The following is a 21284-nucleotide window of genomic DNA, read 5'->3' as shown; positions in this document are numbered from 1 at the left end:
CAAGTCTGGAATGACCATTTCTTGGTTTAGGCCAGAATTGTATAGATTGATCTCTCGAATCAAAAGCACTCCCGTGAGTGCATTTTTTTAGAGTTTAGATTCGTTTCTCATCCACACACCCAAATTTACCAAAAACAGTAGAAATAGTTTTCACCCATAAACAGTTTCTTTGAATGTTTTTTGTGCTATGTTCCCCGTATGAACCCTTAATGTTGATATGGCATGACAATTTTATTCACTCGCAGCAGAGTAGCATGAATTTCCAAGTATCAAGGTTAAGGTCCTTGCATACAGTATTTAATCGGAAAACATACTGCTCAATGTCAATGAACTTAAAGAACTCTGTGTCATCACATAAAATTCAATCAATTTTGTGATAGTTCACAAGATTCAGATATTACCCTGACTATTTTGCAAAAATTAGGGTTTTGCGCCCTGCGCAGTATATTAGACCTTTCCTGTCGAAATTAAGCCTAGGCGGACTAGGTAATTAATCCGCCATGGATTAATAGGTGCAAAATCCTACCTAAAATCAGAAAACAAAGAATAAAAGGAGTCGCGGAATAGGAGCAGCAACAAAGGAAGGTGTGGCCATGTCATAGGCCAGCCGGCGCCACTTGCAAGTGGCCACACCCCATGTTGCTCAACCGGACCCTATTTCCTGTTGACCAATCAGGTCGCCTTAAACCCGCCACACGCACATGAGTTGTGGCTGGGCCCATACTTGCCGGCCCTATTTCTCATCGACCAATCAGGTCGCTTTCAATCCGCCACAGGCACACCAAAAGTGTGGCCACGCCCATGCTTGGTCGGCCCCTCTTTTTAATCGACCAATCAGGTCGCTCTAAACCTGCCACAGTATTAAAAGAGGAAAAATTGTGCCAGATGGTCACAATGCCAAATTGGTTTTCCAAAAGCCGCGCCAACATGCTAATTGGCATGCCAAACGTGCATGCCAAACGTGCCACTTTGCCGCAGTAGCATGCCGAACGTGTCAGCATGCCATAAATAGCGCGCCAACGTGCTAATCCACTTCTTGTTCGTGGCCAAACATTGTAACATATTCCAATTAGGGTATTCCAAACAAGGCTCTGCCTTAGTGGCATTAGTCGAAACCCTAATTTCCAGTCGTGGCCCAATTAAGCCACTTTGGCCCTACAACATGCCACGAGCCATGTGGGACCCGACAAACCCTAAAAATGGCGCCATTCTATAATCACATGTGGCCATCCTAGCGCATGTGGTTATTCCCATATTATGGCCTGCCATAATTCCTTCAATGTGTCCATGGCACCGATTGCATAAAGTGTCACCGTGCTGCGGCCATGCCACACACGCTAATTAGGGTTTCGATATGCCAAACCCTAATTTAACAAAAGTTTCCACGCCAACTAAGTCGAGTAATTATCCTAAGGCCTTAATCTTGACATAGCAATAAGGCCAATGTTTCCAGAGCCATATTTGGGTCTAACACCAATATGCCAAAATAGCTGTCACAGCTAAGCCAGGCGTCGTTATGCCACGGTTACGCCAGGCGCCACCATGCCACTGGCATGCCACTATATGCCACTACACCATTGGTATGTGCCAATGACACCACTGTGCTGTCATCAGGCGCCAACAGAATGTGGTCATAATCAATGCCTACCCTTTCTCATGAGTTAGATCTCAGCCGTCCGAATTCGCCACATAATTGATAGGCATGTGGCAAGTTTTGGGGGACCAACTAAGACAAGCCAAATAGCATCACGTGTTATTCTCCTGTGGAAAGTCTCCTGACTTTGACTTGCCACACATAGCAACCTGCTACATGTTTTCCATGAAAACACTCGAGACATCAAACATGTCACAAACTGGGGGATGCTCATCAGGGTATTGGTCTGGCAGTTTACAGCGTGCGGCGTGCAACACTCCCATTATAAGAAAGTGTCAGAAAGCAGGGCAATTAGTGGCGATAAGAAGTAGTGGGTGTAAACTAACCAGTTTCCTCCATGGTGGGAACGTGGTCTTTGGCATTTACACATAATCTCACTTCTCCATTACTCAATCACTCCCACTTTCTACGAGATCAAGGTGCGTTCAATATGACTTGTATAAATAGGTTTTACCTATTTCGACCAAACAACAAGTTTTGGTGAGAACAACAACACAGTATCCAGAAAAATACTGATAGCTTTCATTCCGCAAGACAGTTCCAAATTCTGATACAAGTCATAAAATAGACACACCTTCAGTATTAACCATTCTGGTCTCAACACCTTCTTCTCTTCCCTCCCTAAGATCAACCCTTCTCCTTCACTTTGTGACCGAATCAAGACTAGAATGACCATTTCTTGGTTTAGGCCAGAATTGTACAAATTGATCTCTCGAATCTAAAGTACTCCCGTGCAGTGCATTTGTTTTAGGTTTAGATTTGTTTCTCATCTACATACCCAAATTTACCAAAACCAGCAGAAACAGTTTTTACCCACAAACAGGTATGTGGAGACTTGAACTTATTTATCACTCAAAAGTATATCTAATCTATCTCCTATCTTGAGACAAAAGTCGTATTGCTATATACACTATGATTATACACATTTGCTATTTCGACCGAGTTTATCTCTCTTATTTATTTCTCGAAATATGTGTTGGTAAGCTTTCGCTTTGGCCAAGTTCATCTTTACTAGTGACGAAAGTCATATTAGTTTCAATTACTTGAAAATGGCTTTGACGAAAAATGGTTTTTGAATAACAACTATATAACGTCCTCGAAGAATGTTTCAATGATTGAAATGATAGTTTAGAATATATAACCTTGGAAGGATATAAACATTGTGTAGTAATACATATGTGTGTAAGTCCTTATTCCTTGAACCAAAGTATGCGTACTTTGCTGCTCAGGAAAACCGGAACTAAAGTCCGCGTACCAGTACGCGCACCATCGGAAGTTCACATCCCGTGAAAATCTGCTGGAGTTTGTGAACTGAAAACAAACTTATTCCGGGTACTTAAGTCCGCGTACTTAGGTTGGTTATTTTCTAAAAACGGTTATTCGTGAACTCAAACTTATATAAACTAAGGAATGCATAATTGCAAACCGTGTCTATAAAGTTCATGAATTGATTCGAGTGAATCAAATCGTTTTTTTTTTTCGATTGTGTCTTGTATACTTCTATAAGATCTAAGCAATTGAACAACTCTCTAACTAGTTCATTTGAGTCATTGAACTAGTTGTGGTAAATTAGAATATGGTTGATGTAAAAGTGCTCATATGGCTAACCATTTGGTTAACTACTGTTGAACCAACTAAATGTACATGTTTGGGTACGGTTACACAAACCTAAAACGTGCATTTCATTTGTGTGTAACAAGCTAAGTTTCGATCTAACGGTTGAAAGATATTGGCTTGAATCTAATCAGGTTTTCATCTAACGGTGAATATTGAATGCTTTGTTACTAAACTAACATTGATTGCAAACCCCACACCTCTTGTGTGATACTAGTTGTATTAGCTAGAGTCGTCCATATTGATGTGAGAACAAAACTGGATCCCTATGCATCACCCCAACCAACTTTCTCCAGAAGATTGTAAGCCAATTATCCAAAACACCCTGAGATGTCAAGGAAACTTTTGATGCCCAAACCAGAAATTGGAACCTAAACTTCTTAAACCAAGTTTTCAAGCCAGAGGCAATAGAGAATATTGTTACAATATTTCTTCACAAAACGGTGTTGTAACCAGACAAACTAGTCTAGCCATATGCTACGAATGGTGTGCTAACTGTCAAATCTGTCTATGAATGCTTATCCTCCCCTAATAACCAAACCAATGTCCACTCAGCTTCTCACCCAATATGGGGAAAAATCTGGAGTATAAAAACTATACCAAGAATTCAAGTTCTGATATGGAAATGCTACAATGATATCCTGCTAGTCAGAATTAAGCTAAGTCGATGGAACCTAGATATATCTCCTAAATGTTGCCTATGTGATAGTCAAGATGAAACCATCGATCACCTTTTGATACACTGTAGTTTTACCAGAGCAGTCTGGTTCGGGCTAGGTTGTAGAATTCCAGTTGATCCTAATGTCAACATAAGAGTTTTTCTAGAGTCATGGTTCAATATAGAAGGAAACAATAGGGAGGAGATAAGATGTAGGGTAGCATACATGGCAACGACCTGCTGGATAATTTGGAAAACTAGGTGCAGGAGATGTTTCCAAAAGGTTCCAATCAATCCAATATCAACAACCAATGAAATTCTTCAATACATCCAAACATCAAAATGCAACAAACAATCCCCTTACCTGAACAGAAACCCAACTCCCACTCAACTGATAATGAAGCAGACAACAAAACCAACCCCAAGCCTAACACTCATATATTATTGTTACTATGATATTGATTGCCCTGAATCAGTGGTAATTAACTTGCTTGCAGATGAAAAAGAAGAAATCAAAGACAGGAAAATCTTCACCAGCAGAGTAGCAACAAGGTGAGAAGGTATCACTATTGGAGTACTAACGACAATGACATGGATGCGGGAAAACAAAGAAAGATGCTGCAATATTCAAGTAGATGATAAGGAAGTGGTAAGGGAAATCAGAAATCTGTGGAAGAACCCCCAACAACAGTCCAACAATATTATGCTATGTAACAATATAGACTTATTTCATCACTTTCGCACTTTTAATTGTTTTCCCTTAAGGCAGATGTGAATGCCAAATTTTCTCAAAATCAAGAGACGAGACACAAACAGAGATTAACTCATTCAAATTCAGGATTTCTTATCATCACCTTGAAGATAACTGAAAGAGGAAAAGAATGCAAAAAGAATGAGGTCATTCCGAGTTTGGACGAAGAAGTTGTGGGAAAAACAAGTTTTTTATTGAATATCGAAGACAAGCAAGTATGCATACGGGTATGCATACTGAAATTCAAGTATGCGTACAGGTATGCATTCTTATTCCCCTGGATTTTAACTGAAATTTAAGTATGCATACGGGTATGCATACCATGGAAGGCCAAAACTCATGGTTAGGGTCTTTATTTCGTATTTTCGGGTCAGGTTCTTGAACTGAGCTAGATACTTGATGGCCAAGCAATGTAAACCTATGAAAAGGTATTAGGTCATGTGAAATGAGATCACATCAAGAGGTCACTAAATTGTAAGTCTTGGAGAGAAGAAAACAACACACGGAGAAAAAGCTAGGGATTTGGAGCGATTCATCAATCGTAAAGATATCTCTTATTCTCATATCTATATCATGGGTGTTTCTACATCCATGATTAGCTAAACACCTATTGATTGAGGATGAATTCTAAGTTGTAAACTTGATTTGATTTCATATATGAATCTATTTTGATTTCTTCATATGATCATCGTTTGTCTTTACTATTAAAAATACTTATGATTGATTGATAGATTGTTTAGGAGGCCAACTGAATATATTTATTGATTTAATTTATTGCTAGTAAGGGTTAGGATATTCGTAATTGTTGAATAGTTCCTTACACAAGTAGAGAAAGTGAAACCTTGTAGAGGGATTCTGTAAAGCAATCGCGTGTAAACCCAACCCTAGCAAGTAGACCAAGCGTCCAGAGTCTAACTACTAAGATCATACCTAAATTCACAAACCCTAAAGCATTCGATTGGATTACATCTTGTAAGCGTACCTCAAGGTAGTTCAGACGGATAAAATCTGGTGACTAAGCGTACCTGTTGTCCAGTGATTTAAGGAATTTTGGGAATAGCTAAGCATACCTGTTATTCTACGGTTGGTGATAATCTATGATTAATGACGAATAAATGAATATATTAACTCATTGACAGTTTATTAACGAAGAAGGATTCCTCGATCACATCTCTCTATTGCTTACAACTTAATATTTTCAATTGCTTTTATTTATTTTGTTAAAAATCTAAAACAAACACCCCTTTGTGACACTTTGACAACTAAAACTCACTGCTCTTCGTGGGAACGATCCTTGCTTCCATTATATTACTAGTTAATTGTGTGGAAATAAGATTATTAATTTGATTGCACTTATGATAGCCATCAATTGACGTAACTGATCCTGGTAACTGACGTAACCAGTGGTGACTTGTGTGTTCGATCACAAGTAATCCATATTAAGGTAGAACCGATCCTTGTGATTGGTAGAACCGATTGAACCCATGATTGTGATTTGATATTTGATCAATCACATAGTCGTCTTGGAATACAGATGAACCAATTCTAAACTTGTTTGGAAGATTGTAAATATGAAAGAGGATTTACAAAGAAAAGATGTCAACATACTTTGAACACGAACAATAACTCTTATCTTTTATTGGTCAAAGTTATTCCTTAATTACTCAAGGAGATCCCGGTCTGAAATAAATTAAGAATCTTTTAATTATGGTTGTTAGCTTTATATGCTTTAATTACCAGAAATTAAATGCATATATCTAGAGAATAAAAATTAGTAATGTGCGTTTACTAATTGGAAATTTTCTATTGAGAAATTTCGGAAAATATTGGACAAAACAATTCCAGGAATTATGAAAACCGATTTGGGCATTTATTGCATATCTTGAGAATATTCGGTTTTGGAAATTCCTTGGTGTCTGAACATCATTGGTTTATGAATACCTAAGTTTGCATTTCTAGCAAACTATCCTAAGAGCCAGTCAAACTTTACCTTTTGTTGTTTCTGGTGGAGTCGTCTATTCGGGGAGGAAAGTACCCTAATTAGGCGAAATCTCTTACAATCGCTCGTTTAAAGACTTCTGTGGGATCAAGAAGCTCTACGAGTATCGTTGGTGGGAAACTAGATATTTGCAGTTTATTAGTTTTCGATTGATTTGATTGACTAACAGTTGTTGAACTTTGATTGCACCTGGTTTGTTTATTCTTGAGAATCTTCTCTTCTGATATAAGATTCACTAAAACTAGATCGAAGTCTCGACGAGATCTTTAGAATTGTTTGTATATATAAAGACATCTTGTGATAATCCATTGTTAGAAGACTCCCGTTTTGTGCGTAATTGATTACAAGAGATTCAAGTGGTGTTGTGCATGTTTAATTGAATATTAAAGAAGATTTGAAGACGAAGAAGATTTCTGATTAGTTTCTCATATCTTTGTGTAGCACAAACCTTGATCGGCTAGGATCCAACTAGAATCGGATTTATTCGATTGATTAGTTGCGTGAGATCGGTAACACCTAATAGTTCTCTTGAGTTCTATTTTAATTGTTACAAATCCGAATCTTATTATAAGTAATAGAGATTGGATTGATTTAACCGGGCAAAGGAGTTTATTAGTTTAAAAGGAAGAGCCTTTGCATGTGACTTGAGATATCTTTACTAGAAAGAATCAATAGAGTTGCTACCAAACAGAATTGTTGTTCCTTTACTGTTTGGAATACGATCCAAAGGAATTGTTCCAGTGCGTGCACTTTTTGAATGTCGGAAGCGCAGGGATACTGAGGAAACTAAGTGAACTAGGTTTAGTTGCTTGGTCTCAGCTATACGAAGTTTGGTCTAGATTTTGTATAGCAGCTTAATTCTGGGAGTATTTAATTCTGGACAAGGTCACGGGGTTTTTCTGCATTTGCGGTTTCCTCGTTAACAAAATCTTGCCGTGTCTTTTACTTTTCTATTTCCGCAATTATAATTTTTTATTGTAATTAAAAGTAAAATACACAAATGTTAACTTCGTATTACTTGATAGTGATACTATGGTGTTTAGTTAAGTCTGAACCTATTGTCAAGTATTCACACTTTGATTGTTGTATTGTCTCGATTTCGTATCCATAGACGATCACACAAAGTGTGAATACCGATTTGTCGTATTGTCTCGATTTTGTCCATAAACAATCACTTTCGGTAAGAGGACTTATAGGTGGATATTTTAAAGATTGTGGTTTATTTGGGTACCCTCGTCTTTTCAATTGGTATCAGAGAAGGAAAACACGAAAATATCTAACAATCTGTGTTTGGTGCGATCCAAACATAAGAAATGAACTCGAGTTCACATGAATCGATTTCAGTCAACGTACCGCCAAGATTTGACGGAACAAACTATCTATGGTGGAATTATGCTATGAGATCTTTTCTTCAATCACGAGATTTTAATACTTTGTTATTAGTTATCGATGGTTATAATCGCTCGAAAGTTAAAAAATCGGAAACTGAGTTTAAACGCTTAGTGGATTATACAAGCGAAGAAAAGGCTTTTGCAAAGCAGAATTCAGATGGTTGGAATGCTATGATACATGTTGTAAGTCGTGATTTACAACATCATGTATCAACATGCCAAACTTCAAAGGAAGCTTGGGATAATCTTCAGATTGTATTCGAAGGTAACACATCAGAAAAAGAAGCTAGACTTCAAACTCCCACGTCTGATTAGGAAAACCTTTGAATGGATGATAACGAGACTTTTGAAGAGTTTCATATTAAACTCTCTGAGATAGTTAATGCTTCTTTCTCTCTTGGAAAGACTATTTCTGAAAAGGACATAGTGTGCAAAATTCTTAGATTGTTGCCATCTAGATACGAATCTTAGAAGCATGCAATCATCGAATCTAACGATCTTTCATCCTTATAAATAAGTTCTCTTAGGAAAACTAAATATATTCGATCAGGAGATCTTGTCAAGATCATGAATCTCTAAATGATGAAGATGAGACTGAACAAAATCATCATTTGTCTCTTATTACTCAACGATTCAAGAAATTGTTGAGACACTGAAAAAGAGAACCTCCTGTATCGAAAAGAAATCATATTTTTATGCATAAAAGTGAAGATACTTGGGATGACGATGATATTATTCCTCAATGCTACAAATGTAGAGGGTTTGGTCATATTTATCTAGATTGTCCAACTAAGGATATTCAGTGGAAGAGAAATGCATATACTGCCACACTTGATTATTCCCCTGACGAGGATAATCAAGACTGTATGATAGACCATGTTGCAACCATTACAGAAGTATATGATTCTGAAATAACTCAACAATAGGTACTCAAGAAGAGTTCACTCCTAAGATTTTTCAGCAAGAATTTCCTTGTAAAAGAACTCAGCTTCTTGAATCTGAAATCAAAGGAATAAAATCATCCGTTGATCAAATCATAATAAGTTATCCAGAATGCTAAAGTAAAACTTAACAAGCGTCTTGTGAAAATCGAACTCTCTCAATATTCCAAGAAAGAACAAGTATCTAAACTCATTCATGACATCAACTGTTGTCAAGATGAAATTAGAAAGTTAAAATCAGAGAATTTGAAATTGAGAGATAAACTTGTCTGCTCTGGAAAATCAACATTTGATATGAATATATCAAAAGACATGGAAGCAGGGTTGAATAAACCTATCAAACCTAAGGATACTAGTTGTATTAGATAGAGTCAATTCTCCTTTAACCTTAGGTTTCTTCTCGAGACCATGCAGGTTAACGACTTGAAGACTTCATTGGGATTGTGAAGCTAGACCCAACTATTTTCTATGTAGTTGCGTGATATGATCTTGCTATTTATATCGTATTTGAGTACAATCGTAAGTTTGTCTTGAGATTGATTTCTCTGATAGGCAAGATATAAAAGAAGTCACAAACACCTTCGTCTCATCGTTTTTGATTCCGCAATATCTTCTTTCGCTAGTCTATTAAGATTATTGTGAGGTGATTGATAATTCTAGGCTGTTCTTCGGGAATACAAGTCCTGGTTATCAATTGGTTCCTGTTCACCTTGATTTCTCAAAAGACGGAACAAAAACTCGTAGGTATTTCTCTGGGAGACAGATTTATCTATTACGGTAGACTTTTCTGTGTGATACAGATTTGTTTATTAAAGTCTTCGACTTTGGGTCGTAGCAACTCTTAGATGTGGGTGAGATCATCTAAGGGAATCAAGTACGTAGTATCCTGCTGGGATCAGAGACGTAAGGAGCGCAACTGCACCTTGGATCAATGTGAGATTGATTGTGGTTCAACTACAGTCCAGACCGAAGTTAGTTTGTAGTAGGCTAGTATCTGTAGCGGCTTAATACAGTGTGTTTTCAATCTGGACTAGGTCCTGGGGTTTTTCTGCATTTGCGGTTTCCTCGTTAACAAAACTTCTGGTGTTTGTGTTATTTCTTTTCCGCATTATATTTTGTTATATAATTGAAACATCACAGGTTGTGCGTTGAATCGATCAATTGGGAAATCCAACCTTTGGTTGTTGATTGAAATTGATTGATCCTTGAACATTGGTCTTTGGTACCGTTCAAGTGATTTCCCTTGTATTCAATTAGACTCGCAAATTTCTATTTGCTTGAGCAAGTATTGAATCGAGAAAGTGATATATAACTCTTTGATATACTTTTAATAAGATTGAGTCTGACTGTCTAGTTGATTCTCTTGAAAGTATATTGGAGTTAGTCCATACATATTTCTAAGCGAAATATTGGGTGTTGTTGTTAGACCCCCTCTTTTTCAATTGGTATCAGAGCAGGCAAACACGTTTAAAGACCTTACAAGTCTGTGTTTGTAGTGATCTGACTCTATGGACAGAAATTCTATCTCCATAAACGTACCACCAGTCTTCGATGGCTCAAACTACATATAGTGGAAAATTGTTATGCGTGGTTTTCTTCAAACTCGTGATTTTCAAACATGGGTACGTGTTGTTAATGGCTATGATCCTCCGGTCAATACAGAAGGCGATGTATTTATACCTAAGGATATTGGTAGATATAGTCCAGAAGAAATCCTTGCTGCAAAGCAAAATTCTGACGGCTTAAATACTATCATACATGCCATTACCCCGGATCTTTAGCACCATGTGACTACTCGACAGAGCAAACTGTTGAACCTCACACATATGCACTGCAAAGGGAGTGCTTAGATTCGAGAGATCAATCTGTAGGACTCCAGCCTAAACCAAGTCAATGGCCGTTCCAGAATCAATTCGGTCATAAAGAGGGAGATGGGTTGATCTGTAGGAGGGAAGCTGAGAATTGTGTGGGATCAATGATGATCAAGGATTGTGGATGTGTTGAAGGTTTCTGCAAATTTATGAACTGCTGAAGTTGAGTTCTGTGAATAAGTTTTAATCGAGTTGTTGACGAATGATGATGATTATCTGTTGTCCTCGATTTGGACTTATTTATATTGCAAGAGTGATGAACACACTGATCCCTGTAAGTGTGACGGTTCCTTGAGTGAAAGAGTGGGAAAGTGGAAAATCGTGGTGAAACCAGTTCCAGGTCATGCGGAGACTTGGTTAACCGTCCACCCACTACTTTGCTAACTCCTTCAACCGTTGCACGACTTACTCACATTCTCATCGTGGATGAATCCACGTGCCGTAGGCCGCCAGACCAAAACCCTAATTGATATCCCCCATGTGACGTGATTGATGTCTCAAAAATCGTGGAGTCTGCATGACAGACGTGTATTTGATTAGTCACGTTGACTGGTTAGAAAATGAGTCTAGGTTTTGTTGAATTGAGCATGAATGACGAATTGCTCAGTAGAACATTCGAGTAACTGAGCAAGTGTTGCTCGACGAATCACTGGATATCGATGGATCAATATTCGAGCAATTGAGCAAGTATTGCGAATCACTGAATATTGATAGTTGGGCGATTGAGCAAGTATTGCTCAATTCGACGAATTACTGACAAATTACTGAATATTGATAGTTGGATAAATATTCGAGCAATTGAGCAAGCATTGCTCAATTCGACGAATTACTGAATATTGATAATTGGATCAATATTCGAGTAATTGAGCAAGTATTGCCCAATTCGACGAATTATTTATTGGTGTGTGACCCAATAAAATATTAATTAAAATATTAGTAGGAATATTATACAATTAATCTGCGTGTTGTTTGCTGGATCAACATAAATTTATTTAGTGTTTGAACTTGCTCAGAATGATGATTTGTTGAGCGTTTGTTCGAAACCCTAAATTTTGATCAATTGCAATTGACGAATCGCTGAAAATAGGTCATGAGCGAAGGAGGGACCGACCACATGGGACTATGGACGTCCATGTGATACCCAATTGCTCGAGTGAGCGTACACCAGGGTCCTGATTTGACCGCTTGGTGAAGGAATGACGATTGAATGTCGGCTTCATCATTTATTGAAATAATTCTCAATTGAGCATTAGGTGATAAAACCTAATTTATGGAGAAGTGAGGGACCAACCAAGAAGGCATGAAACCGTCCCTTGAGGGTGTGGGACCATCCGATGGTCGATTGAGCAAATCCTAAATTGTTTGGAAAGAGTTTGGACCCAATATGAGAAATTGTGCAAATTAGGTCAAAATTGGGAAAACATGTGGGACCGGCTTGTTGCAAGCCTTAGAGCCGCCCTTGGTCGGTCAAGGGAGCATTCCGGTGTCTCCATAACGCCCGCGTCTCAGTCCTGAGAGTTTCGGCATTTTTTGATGCGCGTTTGAGCAATATCTTGGATTTTCAGAAGAGTTCGGAATCCTCGATTTTGCTCGAATGAGCAAGTATGCCCGTTTGATCAATATTCCGTGAATATTAAAATAATAATGTTTTAATATATTTTCGTAAGTAGCATAGTCGGTCATGTGACCATGTTGACTTCTGGCTTTTTCATGGTTTGCGCAATATTTGAGAAAATATGGAGAAACCATGATTTTGCTGAAACAGGAAAGTTTCACGAGATGAGAGAAATAACAATTTATGAAAGATTAGGGATTGCAAGGTGATGGGACTGACCACGTCTAGGGCATGGCCAGCCGCTAAGTTGCCCGGTCTCGCAACACCTTTCCCTATTTTATATTATTATTATTTTATTTTTGTGAAACCACGAAAATATGGAGAAACCATGAGTTTTGCTCAAACAAGGGAAGTTGTTAGAATGGAGGAATCTTCATGAGTTCATGAAAATAACAAAATAAGGAAAAATAATGGAGGAAGCATGGGACCGGCCACGGCTAAGGCACGACCGGCCGGCCGGTGGGCCCGGCCCATGGGCGCTTCTCCATTATTTTAAGGGAAAATTAGGCGCAGACCCAAAAAAAATAATATTCTCATTGTCAGGCCCACAACTAATTTTAGGTCACGTGACACCCATAATTATTTCCGTGACACCCATAATTATATGAAATTATTAAAAATGTCTGCATGACGGATTATGCATCCGCATGACGGGTTATGCATCAGAGGTATAATTGGCAACACAACTTGGATATAACATATCTAAAAATTCGCGCCTTGGAATTTTACAAATTTTATATCGTTGGAAATCTTTTAAAGAGAGCTACGCAACGAGTACAAATAACAATATCAAATTTTTGTTTTTCACGAAAAAATCGGAGGTGATCATCATTTTAGGAAAATTTCGAAAACTAACTACATAACCATTATGCAGCCACCAAAAAAGATGCATAACACATTCTGCAGACGCATAACTAATTATGCAACCATTTTCTCGATTGCTTAACTTTAATAACAAGTTATGTAACCATTGTTTTGGTTGATTTTAGTGTGTACATAAAAAATTGATGCATAATGCAGTATGCATCTATATTTACGGATGCATATCAGGTTATGCATCTATTTTTTCGATGCATAAAATATTGTGCAACAATTTTCTCGATGCATTATGCAGTATGACTGCATAACATGTTATGTAGATATTATTTTAGGTGCATGACAAGTTATGCAACCTTATTTTTTGTTGGTTTCAATACTAAGAAAAAAGTAGCTGCATAACGTGTTATGCGACCGTTTTCTGGACTGCATAACAAGTCGTGTAACAACTTTTGTAGACGCATAACAGGTTATGCAACTATTTTCATAGCTGCATAAAAGGTTATTCAACTGTTATGACCAAACACCAACACCAATATGACCAAATACATCTAGCATTCAAACTCATTCTCCCCCTCTAAAAAAATCCAATAGAGTCTCCTCTGTTTCTCCGGCAAATCCAGGCCGATTTTTCCTGTAAGAACCTAATCATGCATCTAGCATTAAAACTCATTTCATTCGCCTGTAGCATTACAATAAATTTCATTGCAAACCACCTGTCACAAACACATCACCGCAATCTGAGCATTAAACCACCACTTGATTGCAGCAACCAAAATCTACACCTGCTATGTCTTGCAACACTAACTCTTTCTCAGCTCAATTCTTCACTTCCATCTTCTTGACCTAGCCACTGCAACACCAACACCATTACAATCTCAGTCCTTCATTTTCTTAAGTCACTGTATCATTTCCCGGAACAAACACCTGCAAGTCAGGTTCAACAGCCTCATGGCCCTCATCTACTCCCTTCAATACTAACCTGCAATTCCATCTTAACTTCAATACTATCAGTTCCATAATCACCTTCTCTAGTATCAGCTAACTGACCCAGCAACAGCAAATATCATTTCTACACCGCAAACTCGTCCCACCAGGTGACCATCTAGGCAGACACCCATCGACGGCAGAATCAAATATTTTCAAATTCCATCTTCTATAAGTCTTTCCAGTACAAACCACTTCATCCAACACACACCCTTTGTAAACATCCACCAGAATCTACTAGCTATTCTGACCCTTCTCAGCACTATTCAACTGAATCAATGCAACTTCAACCAATAACCAACAGCAGTTGTCTTCAGCAGCATCTAACATCAACACCACCATTTCATATTTCAGCTCCATCCAATCTCCATTTGAATCTCCAAAGACATGAGATTTTCGCCAACCCAAATGATCCATTAATGCAATTGCATCTTTCGCCATATTCGTTGTCCTGTATCAACAATCCCATCACCACAACACTCAAAAGTCACACCTTTATTCTGGATTTTTCATAAAAAGTCAATTTTTTTTGGTCATAATCAAATCAAATTGAGGAAAATATATATGCTAACATGTATTCCGATTTCTTGGTAGGTATAGAACTCTGACCCATTCCTCGATTATCAAATGCACAAACCTCAATTCCATTCCCATCTTCTTTATTGAAATCATCGCCAGATTCTAACACAAATGAATCGTTTCTGGAAATGTTCTTCTTCTCATCATTTGGTATATCCCTTCCCAGTAAGACCTTTAATTTGAGGCCCCCATGAATCATGCGTTCCTTCTAACCTTGTAATTATAATCAATCAATCAATGAAATTAATCAAAGCCCACAATCAAAGTTCACAATTTAACAAAAAAAAAATCTAACTTTTTAGGGTTTCTTCTTCTACTTGCTGCTTTAGGGCTTCTTCTGGAGTAAATGATATTGATGATGATCAGGATTGGTGGGTGAAGCTAGATGGAAATGGGAGGATTTTGATTTTGAGAGGACTCATAAACCTGAGCGGAGGTGATCTGAAGAAAGAACAAGCGAAAACTAATTTTAACAAATATGGGTGTGAGAGAAATTTTCTCTCAGAAAATGGGTGCGACCGTGAATTTTTTCACCGGTGGGTTTCATAGTGTAAAAATTTGTAAAAATGGGTGCGGCTGTAGTTTTCACTTATTTTAATGTTATTATTTTCTCTCTCCTATTTCGTGTAGGATCCCTCATTTTTCCATATTTTGGATGCTCGTTCGCGCATTTGAGTGCTCGTTTGTGCATCATTGTCGAGTACACCTGCACCATTTTATGGGGCTTACTCAGTGGTAGTCCAGATGCCTGATTATTGAGTATTTATTACTAATTTATAAAGTTCAGTAGAGAATGATTCATGAAACTGAGTAATAAAAGTGAGTAGTTTTTTATTATCAATCCATAGGATCAGCCGTGGATTCGACTATGAATTCGGAATAATAAATCAAGTATTACCATTCCGTGGGATCGTGGATTCGACCATAGAATCATAGTAATGAAAGTAGTTATTACCATTCCATGAGATCAGCCGTGGATTCGATCATGAAATCGGAGTAATGAGATTATCTATTACCATTCCATAAGATCAGCCGTGGATTCGATCATGAACTCGGAGTAATGAGATAAAATAGATTATCTTCTAGGAATTCAGTGGTGAATGTCACGGTAGAATTAATCTATTACAGAAGGGATACATCCAGTTAAAGCGTCATACCCGTTCTGAAAGGTGCATAGTCAAAAAACAACGAGTGTTGCCGAAGTCCTGAAGGTGTTATTGCTCTCAATCTTACGGAGAACCGCCTGGATCTATACACTCTCTCTACATAGTCAGGGAACAGTGAGTGTCACCGACGTCTTGAAGGCGTTATTGCTCTCAATCTTACAGAGAACCGCCCAATCGTTCTTCTATGTAAAGGGGGGGTCTCTCATGTAGTCAGGGAACAATGAGTATCACCGACGTCCTGAAGGCGTTAATGCTCTCAATCTTACGGAGAACCGCCCAATTATGTTATTCTACATAGAGGGCATGATGAAATGTGAGGTATCGAACGCTCAACTAGTGGAGGCCTTTCGAAAACAAATTCACCATGGATCGTAAAATATGAATCATCACATGCATGAAAGTCGTGTCAGAAACATGCAGTATCATGATTTTACAATTTTACCCTTTGTTGAAAATCCACCATCTACATTAAGTCCCCTGCTTAGTGAGGGACGGTCATGTTCCGTAGTAAGCATTAAATGGTGATTTTCAATCGATGAGATCAGCGGTTGAACTCAGTCGTACAAAGGTATTTTCAGAATCCTTGATTTGCTCCAATGGTGTCATGTACGAGCAAATGTTCGGGTGAGGACCCTGATAGTACGATAGAGCATCATCCCGTGAGCACGGAGAGATGAGGCACTGCTGATTTGGTCGGTCAGACGCCCGGTTTTGGTCGGTTTAAGGTTTGCGGGTCCAGACCCAAAATAAATCCTTATTTTATGAACAGACGTTCGTTCGTTAGTTTAAGAAACAAACAAAATAGACTTGAGTCTAATGATAAAAATTTTGTCTACGCGCTTTCACGAAGCCAAAATTTTATTTTTTAAATATGTGAGATTTCACAAAAGAGAATAAACTCTCGTTTCAAAGGTGGATGCTCGTACGAGAGAAAAGTTTTTTTTTTCCGAATAGGTGTGTCTGTTAGTAATAAAATTTTGTCCATGGGATTTCATGAAAAAATTTATTTTTGAAAATATGCTCTTGTTTCAAAGACGGATGCTCGCACGAGGGAGCAAAATATATATTTCCAAATTTACGTGAGTTTCACGTTAAAAATATTTTTTGTAAAATCAATGTCTTTAATTTTGAACAACTGTTGAAAGTAGACAATCATACATGGTGAAATAATGTCTGAGTTTTCACAATTATAGAATGGACGTCTTTCCAATTTTTGGAAAACCAGTGGATGTTCACACAGTAAAAATTTACGTGGGTTGTTCACGGTTTTATGAAAATCAATTTATGATTTTTGAGCAGTTGCTGAAAGCAAACAATTGTATATGTGATGAAATAATGTATGTATGAGTTTGGCAATTTTATAGTGTATGCACACATGTAGAAAATCAGCGAATGTTCACATGAAAGGTTATGTGAATTATTCATAGTTTCATGAAAAGTCAGGTGTTGACTTTAAATATTGAGTTTTGCTCGCCTTGGAAGGTTTGAAGAAGTGAGCAAGTTTTTCGAAGTTTTTACGTTATTATCACTAAGTTCGTGAAACCGTAAATAGGTAAGAGTTGTGGATTACCATTTCAATGCGTATTGTTACTTGTATATCCATGACTTCTTGTCTATCGCCTCAGATAGTGGTGACTTCTGGTTACAACCACTCTTCAGGATATTCCGTGGAACGCTCCAAAAATATCAAGTCAAAGATGAAGACTTCTGCGGATGCTCATGCTGAGGAGAATCAACCTTTCAGAGACACTGGAAAGATGACACATTGTATGTCTCTCGATCATCTGGGAGTCGTCCCTCATTAGCATAAGCATCGCCGACTTCAGCAAGTGAGACTATCGGCTGAAGATGAAGTTCGGCTCTATACTAGCAGGCAAGCTGTCTATGAGCCGTCCAATCATAATGATTCTATACACATGTCTTTTATATAGTCTGGGAAAACCTTGTTACATCCCGAAGACGTTATCGCTATATACTAGCAAAAAAGCTGTCTAGGAGCCGTCCAATCGTTCGATTCTATATAAAAGTGATTTCTGAAATTGCTCAGTATTCATGAGATATGCCGTTGTCTCAGTTGAGAGACTGCACATCTGCATATGCTCTGAGAGACAGTATTCTCAATCAGAGGTTCTTGCGGCATGAACTTTCATACTTCAATGAGAGACACGAGCCTCAATACTCATCTGATTGCTGGATCAGGAGTATGTACAATTATGGTTTTACGATTTTAGCATTTGTCGAAAATCCACCATCTACATTAAGTCCCCTGCTTAGTGAGGGACAGTCATGTTCCTCAATCAGCACTGGATGGTGATTTTCTAGTCATAAACGAAATAAGTAATTGAACTTAGTCGTAAGATAAGATGTTACCGTATTTTCGATTGTACGAGCGAACCATGGTTTGAACGAAGATCCCAGTGGCATGATAGAGCATTGTCTAACGAGCGTAAAGTGGTGTAGCACTGCTGATTTGGTGACGGAACCTTGGTCGGTTTAGGATTCATGGATCCGGGCCCAAGAAAGGAATACGTTTTAGCGCGGACGTTCGTTCGTTAGTTTAAGAAACAAACAAAATAGACCTGAGTCTAATGATAAAAAATTTGTCTATGAGCTTTCACGAAAAACAAAATTTTATTTTTTAAATATGTGAGATTTCACAAAGTGGAATAAACTCTCGTTTCAAAGGTGGATGCTCGTACGAGAGAAAAGTTTTTTTTTTTAATATACGTGCGTCTGTTAGTAATAAAATTTTGTTTATGAGCTTTCATGAAATTTTTTTATCTTCGAGCTTTCAGAAATCTTTGAAAATAGACTCTCGCTTCAAAGCAGATGCTCGTGCGAGGGAGCAAAAAATATATAGATATATTTTTCAAATTTACGTGAGTTTGACGTTAAATATTTATATATTTTGTAAAATCATGTTTTGATTTTGAACAACTGTTGAAAGTAGACCATTATACATGGTGAAACAATGTCTGTATGTGAGTTTTCACAATTGTAGAATGGATGTATGTCTAGTTTTTGAAAAAATCAGTGGATGTTAAAATTCACGTGGGTTGTTCATCGGTTTTATGAAAATCAAGTCATGATTTTGAATAATGAATTTTGCTCGTCTTTGCAGTTTTGAGGGAACGAGCAAGTTTTCAAAATTCTGACGTTATAAACACTACAGCTAGTGAAATTCTAAATAGGTAAGATTTGGATTGTTACCATTTTTTTATGCGTTTGTTATTGGTATATCCATGACTCCATGTCTTTCACCTCAGATAGTGGTGACTTCTGGTTACAACCACTCTTCTGACCTTTCCTGGGAACGCTCCAGAAATATCAAGTCAAAGATGAAGACTTCTGCAGATGTTCATGCCGAGGTGAATCAACCTTTCAGAGACGCTGGACAGCTGATGCATTGTATGTCTCTCGATCATCTGGGAGTCGTCCGTGGTGTAATCAACGCTTTCTTAGCCTTAGCGGATGCAGAAGAGAAGCAGGGACGAGATGAGTTATTACTGAAAAGGAAAGCTGAAGATGAAAGGCTTGCAACTTACCAGCAAAACGCCGCTGGCTTCAGCAAATGAGATTAGCGGCTGAAGATGAAGTCTGATCTCGCGCGGAAGGCGTAGCTTCTGATTCATATGTAGATGAATGAAGAATTTCGTCATAATTCGTCATCAGAAAATTCAGAAGTTAGGTATTCGTTGAAATTGTTGTAGAATCTTCGTCCGATGTCGGATTTTCGTGATCTACCCATGTATACTCATGCCCAGAAAATTTCCAAGATTTATCAAAGAAGCTTTTTGTCTTTTGAGCACGTTTAAGAGCCGAAATTGACGAAACAGTAAACTTCCAGGAGGTTTTCAGAAATTTTTCAGTTAGCATGTAGTTCAATGTTTTAGCCACATCGTTTTTCTCGTTTCTCCAATTGCTGTGAAATTTGGATATGTTGTAGAGGATATACATACGAAGAGAATGGTATATGACCCATCCCTAGATTATTCACCAATTTCTCCCAGATTGCTGCTTTGTGCGGGACAGTGTAAAATCATCTTAGACGAGCTTGTTGTAAAACACTCATGTTGTGTCTTTAGACCATTCGCTTGTGTATTGAACGGTTGATGAAGGATTTTAATGTCATTGATTCATTTGAGATCAAGACCCCTTGATTGATGCATGAGCATGGTGCTTGCAGTGCCGTCTTGTTTCTATCAGTCGTAGAAACATCACTTTTGAAACCCTGGTCACGGGACCATAACTGAGGTTGCTCTCAAGAGGGGATGATGTAATGAGCATGGTGGCATGTTCCGGCGGTGGCATTCCTTTTACAATGATTGATTAGCACTGGAGAGCCCGGCACCACGAGTCTTGGACTGTGAAATTGATCGTCATGATCAGTGGACCGTCAGTCCCCGGTATTTTGTTGAATCTCTCTCTTTCGTTTTCCCTTCTTCTAGCAAGACCTAGATAGAGGACCCGGGTAGAAAAATTGATGTAAATACCTAGGTGGTCGAAGTTGGAGTCACCTTGATGAAGGATTTAGCGATGGTGGACAACGATCGACTGTGGAAGTTATGAATCCCGTCCAAGAATTGCTGCTTGCATGTTGTATGCTCTGGAAGCCGTAGGAACCTCATACGACGTCGGAATTCGATGATTGACCCCAAATTTTGAAGCTAAGAGACTTAGTTATCACATGAGAAAATAATCACTCAATTTAGAGTTGTAGAGTTCAGCAAACGAAGCGCGCACATCTTTAATTTGTAATCCCGTACAAAATTTTCAGATTTCGTAGACTTGACGGTAAAGTCCATATCTTTCAGCTCGTATGTCCGATTAATGCGCACTTTTGGTATGTTGTAGTAGAGACATAGAAGAACATCTTTTGTTGAGGAAGCATTGTCCCATTCTTCACCCATTGGTACGTTATTGTAAACCCATGGCCTGAAGTATGTTGTATCTCGTTGGTAAAGGACTAAAGGTGATGAGAACATCTTGTAAAAGTATTTGGCTTGTGCCCACCAGTGGTGCAAGCATTGGGAAGACTTTCATGTGAACATATTCTCATGTATACACATCTTGATATGAACCATTAGTGCTTGGAGATGTCTGATCCATCGAGTAACACTTCAGAGAATGGATAGTTGATGAAGCGAGGATGTTGCTCATGAGACCGTTGTTGATGCTGAGATCACGATTGAATTTTCTCCATAAATTTTTGTTGATGCCGAGACCATGGATGGAGTTCCCC

Source organism: Papaver somniferum, chromosome 9, assembly GCF_003573695.1.
Source record: "Papaver somniferum cultivar HN1 chromosome 9, ASM357369v1, whole genome shotgun sequence".
Classification (NCBI taxonomy): Eukaryota; Viridiplantae; Streptophyta; class Magnoliopsida; order Ranunculales; family Papaveraceae; genus Papaver; species Papaver somniferum.
The sequence above is the reverse complement of the archived record's forward strand: the minus strand, read 5'-3'. Positions refer to the sequence as shown.